Source organism: Danio rerio, chromosome 24, assembly GCF_052040795.2.
Source record: "Danio rerio strain M-AB ecotype USA chromosome 24, GRCz13ab, whole genome shotgun sequence".
NCBI classification, from domain to species: Eukaryota; Metazoa; Chordata; class Actinopteri; order Cypriniformes; family Danionidae; genus Danio; species Danio rerio.
Window position 1 is genome coordinate 433,650 of NC_141044.1, and position 16,212 is coordinate 449,861.

Here is a 16,212-nt window from a genome sequence, read left to right on the forward strand (position 1 = left end):
ATGATTCAAATGTTGTCACAGCCTCAGTATAAATACATAAAAAGTAAAAAAAAAATCTCACCTGTGTGTCCACATTGGGGAAAGCTTTGTGCACGTTCTCAATTTGTACTGTAATCTTCATCTTTTGATTCCCATAATATGGCGCCGAGCTGAGAGTGATCGTTGTGGTTTGAATCTTCTCACTTCCTGTGTTTTTTTGAAACTGCGCATGTGCAGATATTACTCCACCTATTGACCAAAATGCAGTACTGCAGAAGCAACACAACTCCCTTGCATTCATGTTACATAAGCGAGCTGTTTAAATGTGAAAACTTACTTTTTCTCATTTTTTCCAACACAACACTTTTATTTTTAATACACAAACATAAGCGAATTGTTTAATTCAAACATAGTTACATTCTTTGGACCAACTAAAGCCATAATTCATTTTTTTGAGTGTATTTCGGTCGTCTCCTCCAATCAAGTGCTCTCTAGTATTTGACATGCCCCGCCCCCTTCTTCTCATTGGCTGTTTGTTTGATGTGCTTGAGCTCAACCACTCTCACTGGCAGAGCTGAGAGGAAACTAAATGCAAATGGCTGTTTGTATTGGGGAGTTAGTGTCAGTCTGTTAGTATTGAAGACATCTATAATCTAGTGTGTGCCAAAACGGTGGCAAAATTCACATTTAGCAGATATAAACCTGAAATAGACATCTAAAAGCTTGCAGTTTGTCACTTCTACATTGACTAAATGGCTCATAAGCAGCATGCCAAACGCTCACGGCTATTCGAAAACCATTCAAAAAAGGCATCACTCGTCACAAAAAGCATATTCAGTGTGATCGGCTCCTTAAAATACTGTGCACATGAGTCTACCCGTCATACATCAGACATTATATACTTCAATCATGCATAGTGTGGATTCAGTCGCTAGCGAAAGTCAGCGATTGGTGTTGAGTTTACATCAAGGGTTCTTTAATTTGCTCATTTTTAGTAAACCATATGCAGAAATCTCTACCCTAATATCCGTTAGTATGTTAGACTTAATTGCAGACGTTACAGTAGTCATTGATCTGCAGTTATAATCAACTCGTGCTCATAGAAAGGTTAGTAATGAACATTTAAACAGTATTGATGTGTGTAAAGCATCTGTGTTGTGAGAAGTGCTGCTCATATGATATGTGAATGACCTGTATAGCTTTACTGTAGACATTTATTCGAGCGAGAATGATGTAGACTGAAGCTTTCTGTTGTACACCATCCCCAATAAAAGAGCACGCTTGATAGTGGAAACGCAAGCCTGATAAAGGTGACCAGTACCGACACGTACTGTACCAGTCAGTGGAAACAGGCTATTAGAATTCCTAACTCAAGAAGCAGTTTCCATAGACATTAAAACGAATAATAATGAGCCACAATTATGCGGATACATTTTAAAAAAATTTATTCAAGTTGCATTTGTCTGGTTTTGAGCTCGGTGTCTGTCCAAACTATTATTTCATTTTCAATACTGTTGCCGAGTTCAGACTGCACGATATTCAAAGTAGTGTCGTCACAGATGTTTTCACTGTAATATGGATTGGCTGGTTTCACACTGCATGACTTTACAATCAGAGAATTGCTGACAACTTTGTCTCGGTCCACAATCTACATCTCAAAACCAAACACACACGAGAAGTGACCTGGAAACAACGCATGGTCACGTCGTATATCTTTAGTTCTTAACTACACAATGAGAAAGAAGCCTTTAGTGGGGTAGAAAATGTACTTATTTTGCTCACCTGGCCTTTAAGGGGCCTTTCTCCTCAACCTTTTTTCTTGTTTGTGTTGTGGTATTGCTCAGATGACACGTCACACAGACTGACAAATTTACACTAGATTTTCCTCCATTTCTTGGGTCCAAATAGACAGAAGAAAGCCCTTTTAACTTCTCCACCATCCTCCCGCTGGCCTGCAGATACCCACACTAGTAAATGCAGCTCTCTCATTGGCTGTAGGTGATCGCTGATGTTATTTTTAATCAGAACACATTTCACTCGGCATGATGCAATCAGCACGCCAAATATCTGACGTGTGTCAGCGACTCATCGGTGATTCTCTCAGATCATGTCTTTAATATGTCACACTGTGTGATTGTTTATTACTGTGTGATTTCAGGCATTTGTCTGTGAATAATAATAATAATAATAATAATAATAATAATATATATTACTAAATTGACTTTAAGAATTAATAATTAAATGTTAAGGTTTACTAAAACTAGATATTTAAGACTAAACAGAAATAGCAAAAACCATGAATAAAACAACTTAAAACTAAACTAAAATGTGCAGCAAATGTAATAAAATAGTATGAAGAAAAAGACTACTTTATAAACCCAAAACTATAATATCCTTAATTCGATCAAACATTTGCATAACATGAAAGACTCCAGACTTTAGTGTGCACCCCAGCTGTAGTAGATGCACTTATTCATTTATTCATGATGTAATCATTAGCTTGTATTGTATTTTCTGGGAGTGAAGCAGAAACTGAGGACTTTCTCTGTGCATTGAGGTCAAGCTAAATGCATTTAATTGCTTTTCTCGGTGCTGAACGGCGAGTGTGTCTTAATTCAAATCGACATCCGTTAATTGCTGTCTGATAAACTCCAGCAAGGCCATTTTTCAAACACATGCAAACTTGAGGTTTTTTTGCAGAAGTTATTAATGCGGCATGCATGCCAGCGACCGCACGCTGCTGTGTAATTAGATCGCTGAAATTTTAATGTGTCCAGATTTCATGTTTCACCCCCAGCCGAGCGCAACTTAGTGTTTGTTTCTGTTTCCAGACTCCATTTGTATGTTTTCTCTGTGTATTATTTATCCCCCACAGCCAAATCTAGGCTTTGATTTAATTGCATTTTAATGGTGTCATTTTATTGCTTCTTTTTAAAAAATGTTTGAGGAAAATGATGTGAGACGATAAAGACTGTGAACAGCATCAAATGCACATATAAAAAACTAATGAATTTCTATTTTAATAATAGAAAAAATCTAATATAATCTTCAACAATACCACAAACAGAAAGAACTTTATTTTATGAGGAAACAGAGATGGAGAAAAAAATATTCATAAATTAGCACTTTTTTTTGTATTTTGTGATTGATTTTATTATTTTTCCCTGTTTATTTCTGCATTTGAATCACATTATGGGATCTTAATCTCTTTTTCTACAACTTTCAACCTTAAAATGTTGTAAAAAGGGACTTTCGATGTCATGTGTAATAGTTTGGAGTGCTGTATTGTGTGTGTTGGTGTTGTATATTACTCTACAGAAACCCTGTAATAAACTGCAGCACATTTTCTCTTATTTTACAGACTTATTTCTCTAGATATTATTTATTATACATTATGATAGTTTGTACAACATTTCTGTCTGGTTCTCGAATCTGATCGGCTGATAGACGTGCCATATTCTGCAATAACAGCACTCATACAGCCTCTTCACCCTACTGTATTACTCCGCCCACATAGAGTGACAGCAGATCAATAAACTCACTACAGTTTGACAAATATTGAAGCTGTTGGACAACATCATGTACTTTAGAGGCTTTTTTAGTAGATAATGTTGTTGTTTAGATTGCATTTATGCAGTTTATTTATAAGGACAGTGCCTATTTTAAATATTTATCATTTCTGAGAGAGCTTATTGGCGGCCATCAGCCTGTCATACTGAGCAGAGCAAAGACGGTAGACATTCTGCCACAAGATGGCGACAGAGACCGCATAATAAGTCTTTAGTGGGGAAAAACTCAAACTTTACCGGATCAAATCATTATTAAACCATTTTCGTCACTTTAGACATTACGCTAGAGAATCATCCACACACTAGCTTTAAAGTGATGTTGGTAAAGTTTTCTGCTGTTCTGACGTCAGCTGCAGACGTGAATGAACGGTGGAAGAAAGTAGTTCCTCATTATAGGGTTTTTAGATTTTATGTGTTTGATTTCCTGTTTTATATACATGATAATGCTGTTGAACTGTTGTATAAACACAATATCACATGAGTGGCAGCGCAATATGGCTGTATATCGCCACTGGTGGGACACTAAGACACTCAGCCTGCACCCTTGAGTCAGCTTATCCTCTCACCAGTGCCGATGTACAACAATATCGCACTGCTACTCGTGTGATATTGCTCATTCAAACTACTGAAGTGTCAACTGTGGAGTTGAATCTTCAATGCAGAAATAGCACGGAAACAACATTCAAAAACATCCCAAACCTCAACACACATTTACTCAACAATTTAATATTCAAGTTTACAATCAGAGGCAATAAGGTTTTAGTTGGAAAACAGTATTTGGCTATTTTGCAGATAGAATGTGTGTTATACAGGGATGTGTGTTATTAATAAAGATCTCTCAGTGTGTTTTCATAATCAGGAGCAGAATCAAAAGCGCTTTATTTTTCTCCGCCCTGACAAAATGCCAAATGAACACTGGTCTGAGATGCACAAATAATGTTTCTGATGCTTTAAACACACATCCGCGGCTCTGCGTCGCTGTAATTCTCCGTCTTGGGATGCAGACACCTGGTTGTTAAAAATGCGGTACGAAAAAACATATAATATAATAGTGAAGAAGCACCCTCAGAGTGGGCTGAATATATAATTGACGTGTCTGATCTGACTAATAAGATCCCCAGTGAACTCATCAAAGAACAAGAGAGATAATTAGACTGTTTCTTTTTTTAATCAAAATTAATAATCAGGGTTATTACCTCTGCTGTTCTGGATGAGTGGAGCTCACGGCGCGGATCTGCGAATAATTGGCACAATCCAGGTTTTGGGTTCATTTATTCCTTTCCAACACGGTTGTGATGAAATGACTGTGACTTTATATATAGCATGATTAAAAAACAACGTAATGCTACTCTTTAGAAGAGACCTTTAATACTGGACAGGTTTGAGCGGGCTTTTCCTTTATACAGTTAAAGTCAGGATTATTCGCCCTCCTGTGAATTCTGTGTTATTTTTCAAATGTTGAACAGATTCAGGAGTTGTTCACAGTGTTTCCTCTAATATTTGTTCTTCTGGAGAAAGTCTTATTTGTTTTATTTGGGCTAGAATAGAAGCAGTTTTTAATTGTTTTAAAGTCATGTTAAGCTCAATATTATTCGCCCCTTCAGCAATATTAGTGTTGGATTGACTCAGAACAAACCACTGTTATACAATGACTTGCATAATTACCCTAACTTTACCCTAATTACCCTAGTGAAGCCTTTACATGTCACTGTAAGCTGAACACTAGTGTCTTGAAGAATATCTAGTCTAATATTATGTGCTGTTATCATGACAGAGAAAAGACATCAGTTATTAGACATGAGTTATTAACACTTATGATAACATCAAGAAAATGATGATGCCAATCCACCACATCCCAAAGCTGCTCAATTGGATTGAGCTCTGGTGACTGTGGAGGCCATTTTGAGTACAGTGAACTCATCGTCATGTTCAAGAAAGCAGTCTGAGATGATTGAGCTTTATGACATGCTGCGTTATCCTGCTGGAAGTAGCCATCAGAAGATGGAGACACTGTGCTCATAAAGGGATGGACATGGTCAGCAGCAATACTCAGGTAGGCTGTGGCGTTGATGCTCAATTGGTACTAATGGACCCAAAGAAAATCTCCCCCACACCATTACACCACCACCACCAGCCTGAACCGCTGATACAAGGCAGGATGATCCATGCTTTCATGTTGTTGAGGCCAAATTGTGAGCCGAGCATCCGAATGTGTCAGCAGAAATGGAGACTCATCAGAGCAGCAACGTTTCTCCAATCTTCTACTGTCCAGTTTTGGTGAGTCTGTGTGAATTGTAGCCTCAGTTTCCTGTTCTTAGCTGACAGGAGCGGCACCCGGTGTGCTCTTCTGCTGCTGTAGCCCATCCGCCTCAAGGTTGGACGTGTTGTGTGTTCAGAGATGCTCTTCTGCAGAGCTCGGTTGCTTATTTGAGTTACTGTTGCCTTTCTATCAGCTGGAACCAGTCTGGTCATTCTCCTCTGACCTCTGGCCTCATCAACAAGGCATTTGCGCCCACAGAACTGCCGCTCACTGGATATTCCCTCCTTGTCGGAGCATTCTCTGTTAACCCTAGAGATGGTTGTGCGTGAAAATCCCAGTAGATCAGCAGTTTCTGAAATACTCAGAGCAGCCCGTCTGGCAGCAACAACCATGCCACGTTCAGAGTCGCTTAAATCCCCTTTCTTCCCCATTCTGATGCTCGCTTTGAACTCCAGCAGATCCTCTTGACCATGTCTACATGCTGAAATGCAGTGAGCTGCTGCCCTGTGATTGGCTGATTAGAAATTTGCAATAACAAGCAGTTAGACAGGTGTACCTAATAAAGTGGCCGGTGAGTGTACAAGCTTATGAACAACATTTAGCTGTAAAAAAAAAAAAAAGATATGAAAAAAAGACTAATATGTTTTGTCTGCATCATCCCAAGATGGGAAGTGTGTTTAAAGCATCACAGTAACATTAGCTGTGCATCCCAGATGAATGTTCATGTGGCATTTTGGCAGGGCGGAGAAATATAAAGCGCTTCATGCTTAGATTCTGCTCATGATTATGAAAACACACTGAGAGATCTGCAGAGTTTCTGGAGCCGACAGCTTTTATAATAGCTTGTGAGTGTTTATTATAAGGTACAATCAGCCGCTATTATTCAGTGACAACACTGCCGACGCTCTCACACTGATGTTTGCCTTACAGAATAAATAGGTGCACGCTCAAATAAAATAAAATATGACTACACTTCAGATTAAAGCCAGCATCATCCGTTTAGAATATGAATGAGCTGTTTATTCATCATAACCGCGTGTTTCTGTACTCTGATTAATCGCAGGACGGATATATTTGTAATGATTACAGTCCAATCTGTTACTCTACAGCGTTTGATTTAGCGCTTTAATATGCGTAACATTCACACTTTTCTGAAAGATCGAAGAGCAGTTACTGTCATCTGATTTAGTTTGTTATATAGAGTTCATAAAACAAGATCTGGGTGTGAAATGAAAGACATTTAGGGGTGGCACGGTGGCTCAGTGGTTATCACTGTGGCTTCACAGCAAGAAGGTTTCTAATTCGAGCCAAGACTGGGCTAGTTGGTGTTTCTGTGTGGAGTTTGCATGTTGATCCCCGTGTAGATCACCTTTATCTTCAGTGAGTGTGTGTGTGAGTGTGTCTGAGTGTGTGTGCGTTTGGCCCACAGCGGTGCACACATTAGCATGCACTTCATGCACATTCATTCTGTTCTCTATATCAATCCTGTGACATTCAGCAGATTGAAGCAAATGTGAAAGAGGAGAATATCTTTCCTGTGGGCTTAAGCAAACGCCACAGCGCCCGCAGCTCAGAGAAGATGAATACAAATGTACAGGAGTACCTTAGCTCGTAGCCAACAAGAAATGTATTAGTCTTTGCTTTCTTCTAACTCTGTGTTCTGTGAGAAGCAGAGGGGAAATTGATATTGTGTGTAATATCGGAAGTGGACGGCTGTGTGATTTATTATGCATTCGCTGCTTTAGAAAGAAAGTTTCCAATTGTTTTTGTACAATAAGAACTGAGATATGCTAATGCTTTCTGCTTTCTTTGGTATATATACAACAGTTCTGTCTGGTTCTCGAATCTGATTGGCTGATAGTCAGCCTCTTCACCCTTGTGTATTACTCCGCCCACACAGAGTGACAGCAGATCAATAAACTCACTACAGTTTGACAAAAAATTACTGCTGTTGGAGCTTTTTGAGGGGAGAATGTAGTTGTTCAGATTGCAACTATGCAGTTTATTTATAAGGATAGTGCCTATTTTAAATATTTATAATTTTCGGAGAGTCAGCATGTTGGCATCTATTACCTAGTCATATTGAGCAGAGCAAAGAGGGTTGATGCGCCGCCACAAGATGGCAGCAGAGACCGAATAATAAGCTCTTAGAAGAGAAAAACTCAGCGTGAATTTTAAGCTTCAGCTGATCTAATCATTATCGAACAAGTAAATGACTTTCTGAGTCGATTTCTCTCTTTTGTAGGCTGTAGTGCTGTATTTATACCACAGTAATCTGCTAGTGTTTGCTTTGCTTTGGCTGTTTCAGGGTTAATTATTGTGATCTCCCGATTGCAGCAGAGAAATACTGGGAAATCTCTGTAGACTGATGACATTTCATGCTGTTCAGCCTTATAATCTTACAATGTGAGCAAGATCAGATGTTTTGTCGTCACTTTAGACATTACGCTAGAGAATCATTCAAACACTAGCTCTACAGTGATGTTGGTGAATGAGCAGCGGCTTCTGCTGTTCTGATGTCAGCTGCAGATGTCAATTAATGGCGGAAGAAAGTAGTTCCTCATACAAGAGTTTTTGACCTTTTGTTTGATTTGCTTTTTTATTCACATTATTATGCCATTGAAAAGTTGTATAAACGCAATATTACACTCGTAATATGGCTGTATATTGTCACTGCTGGGACACTAAGGCATTCACCCAGCAGCCTCGAGCCAATGCACGACTTCCACCAGTGCCGATATACAGCTATAACACCTGAGTGTTTCGAATAACCTTAGTCACATGACAAATGCGATTCGAAACATCCAAGGTGAGGATAGAAGAACCTCTATATCTTGTAGTTGGTGGAGCGTGCGTGTGTACAGAATAACTGTGGTGCGCATACACTGAGTTTGAATACTCCGAAAATATGACTTGATGTATTTTAACTGTGTTACTTTTTAATGACCAAAACAAGAAATATTTATTCACAAAGTGTTCATTTTGATGTCAGATCAATGTTCATATAAAACACGCTACAAAAACAACAAAAAACTATCATCTATCGCTGCATCACCCTGGATTCCAACCCATTATCTCTGCATGCTGGTCTGGAACTCTACCTATAATACCTCAATTTGCTGAATTGCTAAAGCGGTTCCAGAGCAATACATGAAAATGACCACTAGGTGTCACTGTAGAGATGGGTTTCCAAATGTTTTGAAGTTTCGACACATTAGCCTTGTCTATTTTAGTGTTTCATGAGTTTCATTAGCCCCCCACTAAAGCATAGTCAGAATACAAAGGGGCGGGACAGGTGGCATGACAACATAAACAATAAAACAAGACAATGGTCAAAAACCAGGCAAGGCAAGGAAATGCTTCATAACACTCAAAGTTGGCAAGACTCAGCAAAGAGTGTGTGTAAATAATGAGGTGTCTCTAGGCCTAGCAACATGAGCTTTCAGCTGTGTGTGTAATCCAGGGAAATCAGGAACTGGTGTGTGAGTGCAAAGACTTCTGGGAGTTGCAGTTCATTAAACTGGTATATGTGTAGATCTGCACAGGCTAGGTCGCTGGTGATCGTGACAACTAACCACTGTTTTTCAACGACAATAACCTGATTACATAACCTAGTGAAGACTTTAAATGTCACTTTAAGCTGAATATCTAGTCAGATATTAAGTGCTGTCATCATGGCAAAGAAAAATATATTAGAAATTAGAAAGTAATCTCTCTGATAAAAACACAAAAACAGTTTAATTTTTATTAAATATAATTTTAAAAATCAAAAATAATAATTCTTAAGCTGTGACTCTAGAAAGATCTGTATGCATCCAATATAGTCTGAATAATTCTGTTGCATATCAAGGTCCAAGCAGCAGCTTTCCTTAACATTCACATGCATAACACATTAGCCGCAGACCTTCATGTGTTTGTGTACAGACATGATGCAATGAAAAAAGAACGAAAATCAGCCTTGTTGGCACGAAATGGAAGCCGTTTCCCTTCCTGACACACAGGTGATTCATCAGTGCTTGTGTTTCCAAAGGAAAAACAGCAGCTTTTCACTAGCAGTCAATTACTGAGGGCTAAAATCATGTCAAAATGTCACGACCATGCCATGAAATAAATGAAATATAAACACGGTTGACGTAAACAGCTTGTAAACAGCAATTCACATTGTCTGGTGAGTTAGACGGGTGCAGTAAGCATTTCTCTCCTGTTTTCAGTCTCAGACAACATCCCGATTACCTGACAAATGCCATTTAATCACGTGTGCCTGTGACAGACGAAAATAATAAATCAAATGTAATAAAGCAGTGCAAGCACAGGTCAGAGCTGTATTTTACCACCCAAAAATGCATCATTTCTGATGGCAGAGTGTGTGTGTGTGTGTGTGTGTGTGTGTGTGTGTAGATCACTCATGCTCTACATCACTTTGCTAAGCAGTTGTCAGTTGTTGGTTTGTTAGCATGAATGCTGATCTGCTTCTGTTTCTCTTGACAGCTTTGACATCATGCTGTTTTCTGCTCTCCTGCGTCTGCGACTGCGGCGTCTCACAGGTACAGTGCTGGAGTTACACCTGCACTTGCTTTCCAGATTTCAGCTGAATGTGTTTTTCATACCGCTCAGTTTTAATGTGCATGCTTTAAGCTCATCTGTGCAACGTGTAGTGAGATATGGCAATATGTGAACATGATATATGTGACGTACACGTTTGAATTTGGATCTCTCATATAAAGGGTTCCTAATTGGTCCAGTGGTTCAGATTTTTACTTGCCCTGCCAACATTTCACTGCCCCCACCAAAAAAAGAAGAAAAAAAAAAGAAGTAAATAGCTATTTTTAAGCCACATGTTTTAAATAATGTGTCAAAAGCCAAACATTGCTGTATACATACACTTTTTATTCAGCATACATTTTATTTAAATACATCTGTGAATTAAAAAACGCAATTGTGATGAAACTAAAATTGATAGTGTATATATATATATATATATATATATATATATATATATATATATATATATATATATATATATATATATATATATATATATATATATATATGTATGTGTGTGTGTGTGTGTGTGTGTGTGTGTGTGCGTGTGTGTGTGTGTGTGTGTGTGTGTGCATGTGCATTTTTTTTTAAAGAAAGATATTCTGTTCATCAAAGCAGCATTTATTATGTGTAAAGAAAATGTTAAATTGTTAAATCTTTATTAAATTTTAAATAACTGCTCTCTTATTGTGTGTAGTTTCAAATGAAATTATTACTCCAGTCATTATTGCTTTTATTACTATTAATAATAATAATTATCAAACAATAACAAATAAAACTAAAACTAAAAAGTTATTAAATAATACTACTACTAATAAATTATAACTAAAAACTAATTAAATAATAAATAAACAAATAAAATAAAATAAAAATGTAATTAAATAAAACAATTACAATAATAATACAATTATTATTACTAAAGCAATATTATTATTTTTTTTATTATTATTATTATTGTTATTACCAATTTCATTAATAATAATAATAATAATAATTATTATTATTATTATTAATATTAGAGTAATTTCTGAAGGATCATGTGAATCTACTGGAGTAATGAAGCTGAAAATTCATCTTTAAAATCACTAGAATAAATGATTAAATTATAAAAGTACATACAAGTTGTTTATATTATTATATTATGTTTATATAAGTGTGTATACAATTTATATACAACTTTTAAAGTGTATCCAATTTAAGTGTGTGTACTGTGTATATTTATTATGTATATATGAAGGTGCACATAAGTTACATATATAAAACACACATGCACATATTTAAGAACATATTTATTTCTATTAAATATGAAATATGTATGTATATGATACAGATTATTTATTAATTTAAATATCTTTGTAATAAAATAGTTTTGTATAGTTTTGTTTCTGTGAATGTGTGTGTATCACATATACATCATAGATATATAAAACACACACATATTGTCAAAGCAAACTTTTATTTTCGATGTGATTAATCACGATTATTCTTTGCCAAGCACTAATCGGTACAGAAATTTGTATATCAAGTATATATAATAGAAACTCCAATGGTTAAAATTATATATATATTATTATATTTTTCCCCACAGTCCAAATACATGTGCTATAAGCGAATTGATGAACTAAATTGCCCGTGTTTGTGTGTATGCACCCGCTGTGTAAAACAGTGAATATATTTGTAATATGTTGAAATATATATGTGCATTTTAAATATAAATGTATTGCCCCTGTATATATAGCGTGCAGTTGTATGTATAAATGTATCTATATATTTCATATATTAGAGTTCTGTGATAACACAAGTCAGTTGTTGGTCATTGAGGCCAGATACAAGCGCAGCTCATGCACATTGAACAAGTACACAGTGTTTGCTTTACTTTAGAAAGCTAATCTTGTTTACCGTGTTTATCCGGCTGATGTGAACTCTAGGAATGATGAAATGTCCACTGGGTGTTTGCATTGAGAGTTGTGTATGTATGGATGCTCTATATGTTTATTTCCTGAGGTCTGAGCTCCTGAAATAGTCAGTGTGACAGCAGAGAGTACGGCCATAGGGAACGCTGATAAATGAGCTGACAAATCCACTTTCTGTAAGATCTTGACAGCAATGCTAGTGGCATGTAATTCTCTGCAGAGAGAGAGGGAGAAGGCTAGAGGACACCCGGAGCGATGAACCGCCGACTGCCTCTGGGACATCAGTTTGCTTACATGCTGGAGAATCTGCAGACGCTCTCGATATGTTTTATTCAGTGATAAACACTCAGTCAACAGTTTCAGTTTCAACACGAGAGACAAGTGACAGAGTATTTTATCCATTCTCATTTCATTCCATCCATCCATCATCCACCCATCAAATCCCATCCATCCATCCTGTCATTCCCATTCTTCCCCTCCATCTCCATCAATCTGACTTGTCCATTTCACCCATCAGTCATTATATTCAACTCCATCAGTCCATCCCATCCATTAATCCAAAATATAGATTCCATCCATCCACTCCATCCGTACAACCATCATTATTTTGTGTGGTGTCTTTCCAATTCTATAATCCCATTCTATTCATCCATTCATAAATCCATCCATCCACCCAATCCCATCCCATCTCATCCTTCCATCTTAATCTGTATTTCCATCCCTCTATCCAATTTGCATTCATCATAATCCATTTATCCATCCAGTATATGAGTCTATTCTTCTAGACCATTGATCCATATATCTATACACTTTGACTATTCCATCCATCCATTCATCCATCCATCCATCCATCCATCCATGATCACATTTAATTACATCCATCCATTATTATGTTATTTTAACCATCCATCACATATCTGTTCATCCATCCCTTCCTCTATCCATCCATCCATCACATTTATATCTATCAATCACATTTCTATCCATCCATCCATCCATCCCATTTCCATCCATTCATCACACTTCCATCCATCCTTATTTCCATACTATTTCCATCCCATTTGCATCTATTGATCACATTTCTATCCATCCATCCCATTTCCATCCATCCATCCATCCCATTTCCTTCCATCTATCCATCCATCCCATTTCCATCCATCCATCCATCCATCCCATTTCCTTCCATTCATCACATTTCTATCCATCCTCCACATTTTCATCTATCCATCCATCCCATTTCCTTCCATCCATCCCATTTCCTTCCATCCCATTTCCATCCATCCCATTTCCTTCCATCTATCCATCCATCCCATTTCCATCCATCCATCCATCCATCCATCCATCCATCCCATTTCCTTCCATCTATCCATCCATCCATCCCATTTTCATCCATTCATCACATTTCTATCCATCCTCCACATTTTCATCTATCCATCCATCCCATTTCCTTCCATCCCATTTCCATCCATCCCATTTCCTTCCATCCATCCCATTTCCTTCTATCCCATTTCCATCCATCCCATTTCCTTCCATCTATCCATCCATCCCATTTCCATCCATCCATCCATCCATCCATCCATCCCATTTCCTTCCATCTATCCATCCATCCATCCCATTTCCTTCCATCCCATTTCCATCCATCCCATTTCCATCCATCCCATTTCCTTCCATCCATCCCATTTCCTTCCATCCCATTTCCATCCATCCCATTTCCTTCCATCTATCCATCCATCCCATTTCCATCCATCCATCCATCCATCCCATTTCCTTCCATCTATCCATCCATCCATCCCATTTCCATCCATTCATCACATTTCTATCCATCCTCCACATTTTCATCTATCCATCCATCCCATTTCCTTCCATCTATCCATCCATCCCATTTCCTTCCATCCATCCATCCCATTTCCATCCATTCATCCCATTTCTATCCATTCATCACATTTCTATCCATCCATCACATTTCCTTCCATCCTTCCATCCATCCATCCCATTTCCTTCCACCCATCCATCCATCCATCCCATTTCCATGCATCCATCCATCCATCCATCCATCCATCCATCCATCCATCCATCCCATTTCCTTCCATCCATCCATACATCTACCCATCACATTTCCTTCCATCTATCCATACATCCATCCATCCCATTTCCATCCATCCATCCATCCATCCATCCCATTTCCTTCCATCTATCCATCCATCCATCCCATTTCCATCCATTCATCACATTTCTATCCATCCATCACATTTCCTTCCATCCATCCATCCATCCATCCATCCCATTTCCATGCATCCTTACATCATCCATCCCATTTCCATGCATCCATCCATCCATCCATCCATCCCATTTCCTTCCACCCATCCATACATCCATCCATCCCATTTCCATGCATCCATCCATCCATCCATCCATCCATCCATCCATCCATCCCATTTCCTTCCATCCATCCATACATCTACCCATCACATTTCCTTCCATCTATCCATACATCCATCCATCCCATTTCCATCCATCCATCCATACATCCATCACATTTCCATACATCCATCCATCACATTTCCATCCATTCATCTCATTTCTATCCATCCATCCCATCTGTACATACCTACACACATGCATCTCCTAGTAGTTTAATAATCCTGAGTAGCCCCTGTTGTATTTAGTACCCAGTGCTTATTATCATGATGAAGTAAACGTAGTTCCACTAGTTCTTTCATGTAGAAATCTGACAGCATGACCAGACCCCAGATCCTGTTTTCTGCTGTATTGCGACCGCTGGCTCTTCATGATTGTGTATTCTTTATTTTAATGTGTGCACTGCAGCGATTTAAATTGCCCTGACAATTGATTTAATATGCAGTGAGTGTGTTTTAACACCTCGTCTGTACCGCACGCGAGCAACACGACTCCACAGCCGGTTTGATTATAATGGGAGATCTCTGTACAGGCATTGAGATTCACACTGAACTGTCTGATCAAACCGGCGGGAGAAATTGAGCAGCGGACCCACGATGAGCGCACGCAGTGAAGACAGTGATTATAATGGGAGAGTTCCAGTTGATCAAACATGCATGCACAATGTTCATGCCTATTTATTACACGGGTAGTTGAGGAATAGGCAATAAAGTACTGTGTTTTTAGAGAAAACCGTTGGTGAAGCTCAAATAAAATAGAAATGTAAAAATAGTATATGTGCAGTTTGAAGTCTGATGTTTGGGAAAGTAGAAGAAGTCATTAACTTTGTTTATTAATTAAAAAAAACATTATTATTGAACTGAATCATAAAGATCTTCTGTTGTAATGTTACATGTCATGTGGTGCAAAATACTGTAGTAAAAATGAAGAAAACCAGCCCTTAATAATGCACAATTAGAGAAAGAGGGATTCATCTTCATCGTTGGACACTTGTCTTAGATAGTGCTGTTTATTTTAGGTGAAATTGAGATTTTTGTGACTTGGACATTTTTATTGAATAAGGGTTTCACATCAAAGAACAACAAAAGGTATCTGTCACATCCATAACCAAGATTCTCCCTCATCAATGCAAAAGAAATTAAACAAATTAAAGTAAATAATGTTTGTTCTATAGAGAGGCGACTCACACCCTTTTGATTAGCATTATTTCTTTTGGGTTGTGCGATTTAATTTATGTAATTAAAATATTTATGTATGTAAAGTATGATGAATACTGTAAACTTGCAGACTTTTTCGGTCACATCCATAATGCATGTGTATTTCCCTCAGTTTAACTAGAAAACATGTTTACAGATTGATGTTTTTATCATCATCTTTTATCTAACTCTTTTATCTATAAACTGATGTACACTCCCTGGCCACTTTATTAGGTACACCTCACTAGTACCGGTACACCTTACTAGTACCGGGTTGGACCTCTTTGCCTTCAGAACTGCCTCAATCCTTGGTGTTGTAGATTCAGCAAGCTACT

General features: G+C 37.8%; 1 protein-coding gene across 1 annotated transcript in view; it reads left to right on the forward strand.

Moving 5' to 3' along the window:
• Positions 1-16,212, forward strand: part of vstm2a (V-set and transmembrane domain containing 2A) — a 219,827-nt gene that overhangs the window by 68,785 nt on the left and 134,830 nt on the right. The window contains exon 4 of the mRNA XM_087308582.1: positions 10,297-10,352. The gene's annotated coding sequence lies outside the window, so the exon portion shown is untranslated. The remainder of the gene's footprint in view (positions 1-10,296; positions 10,353-16,212) is intronic.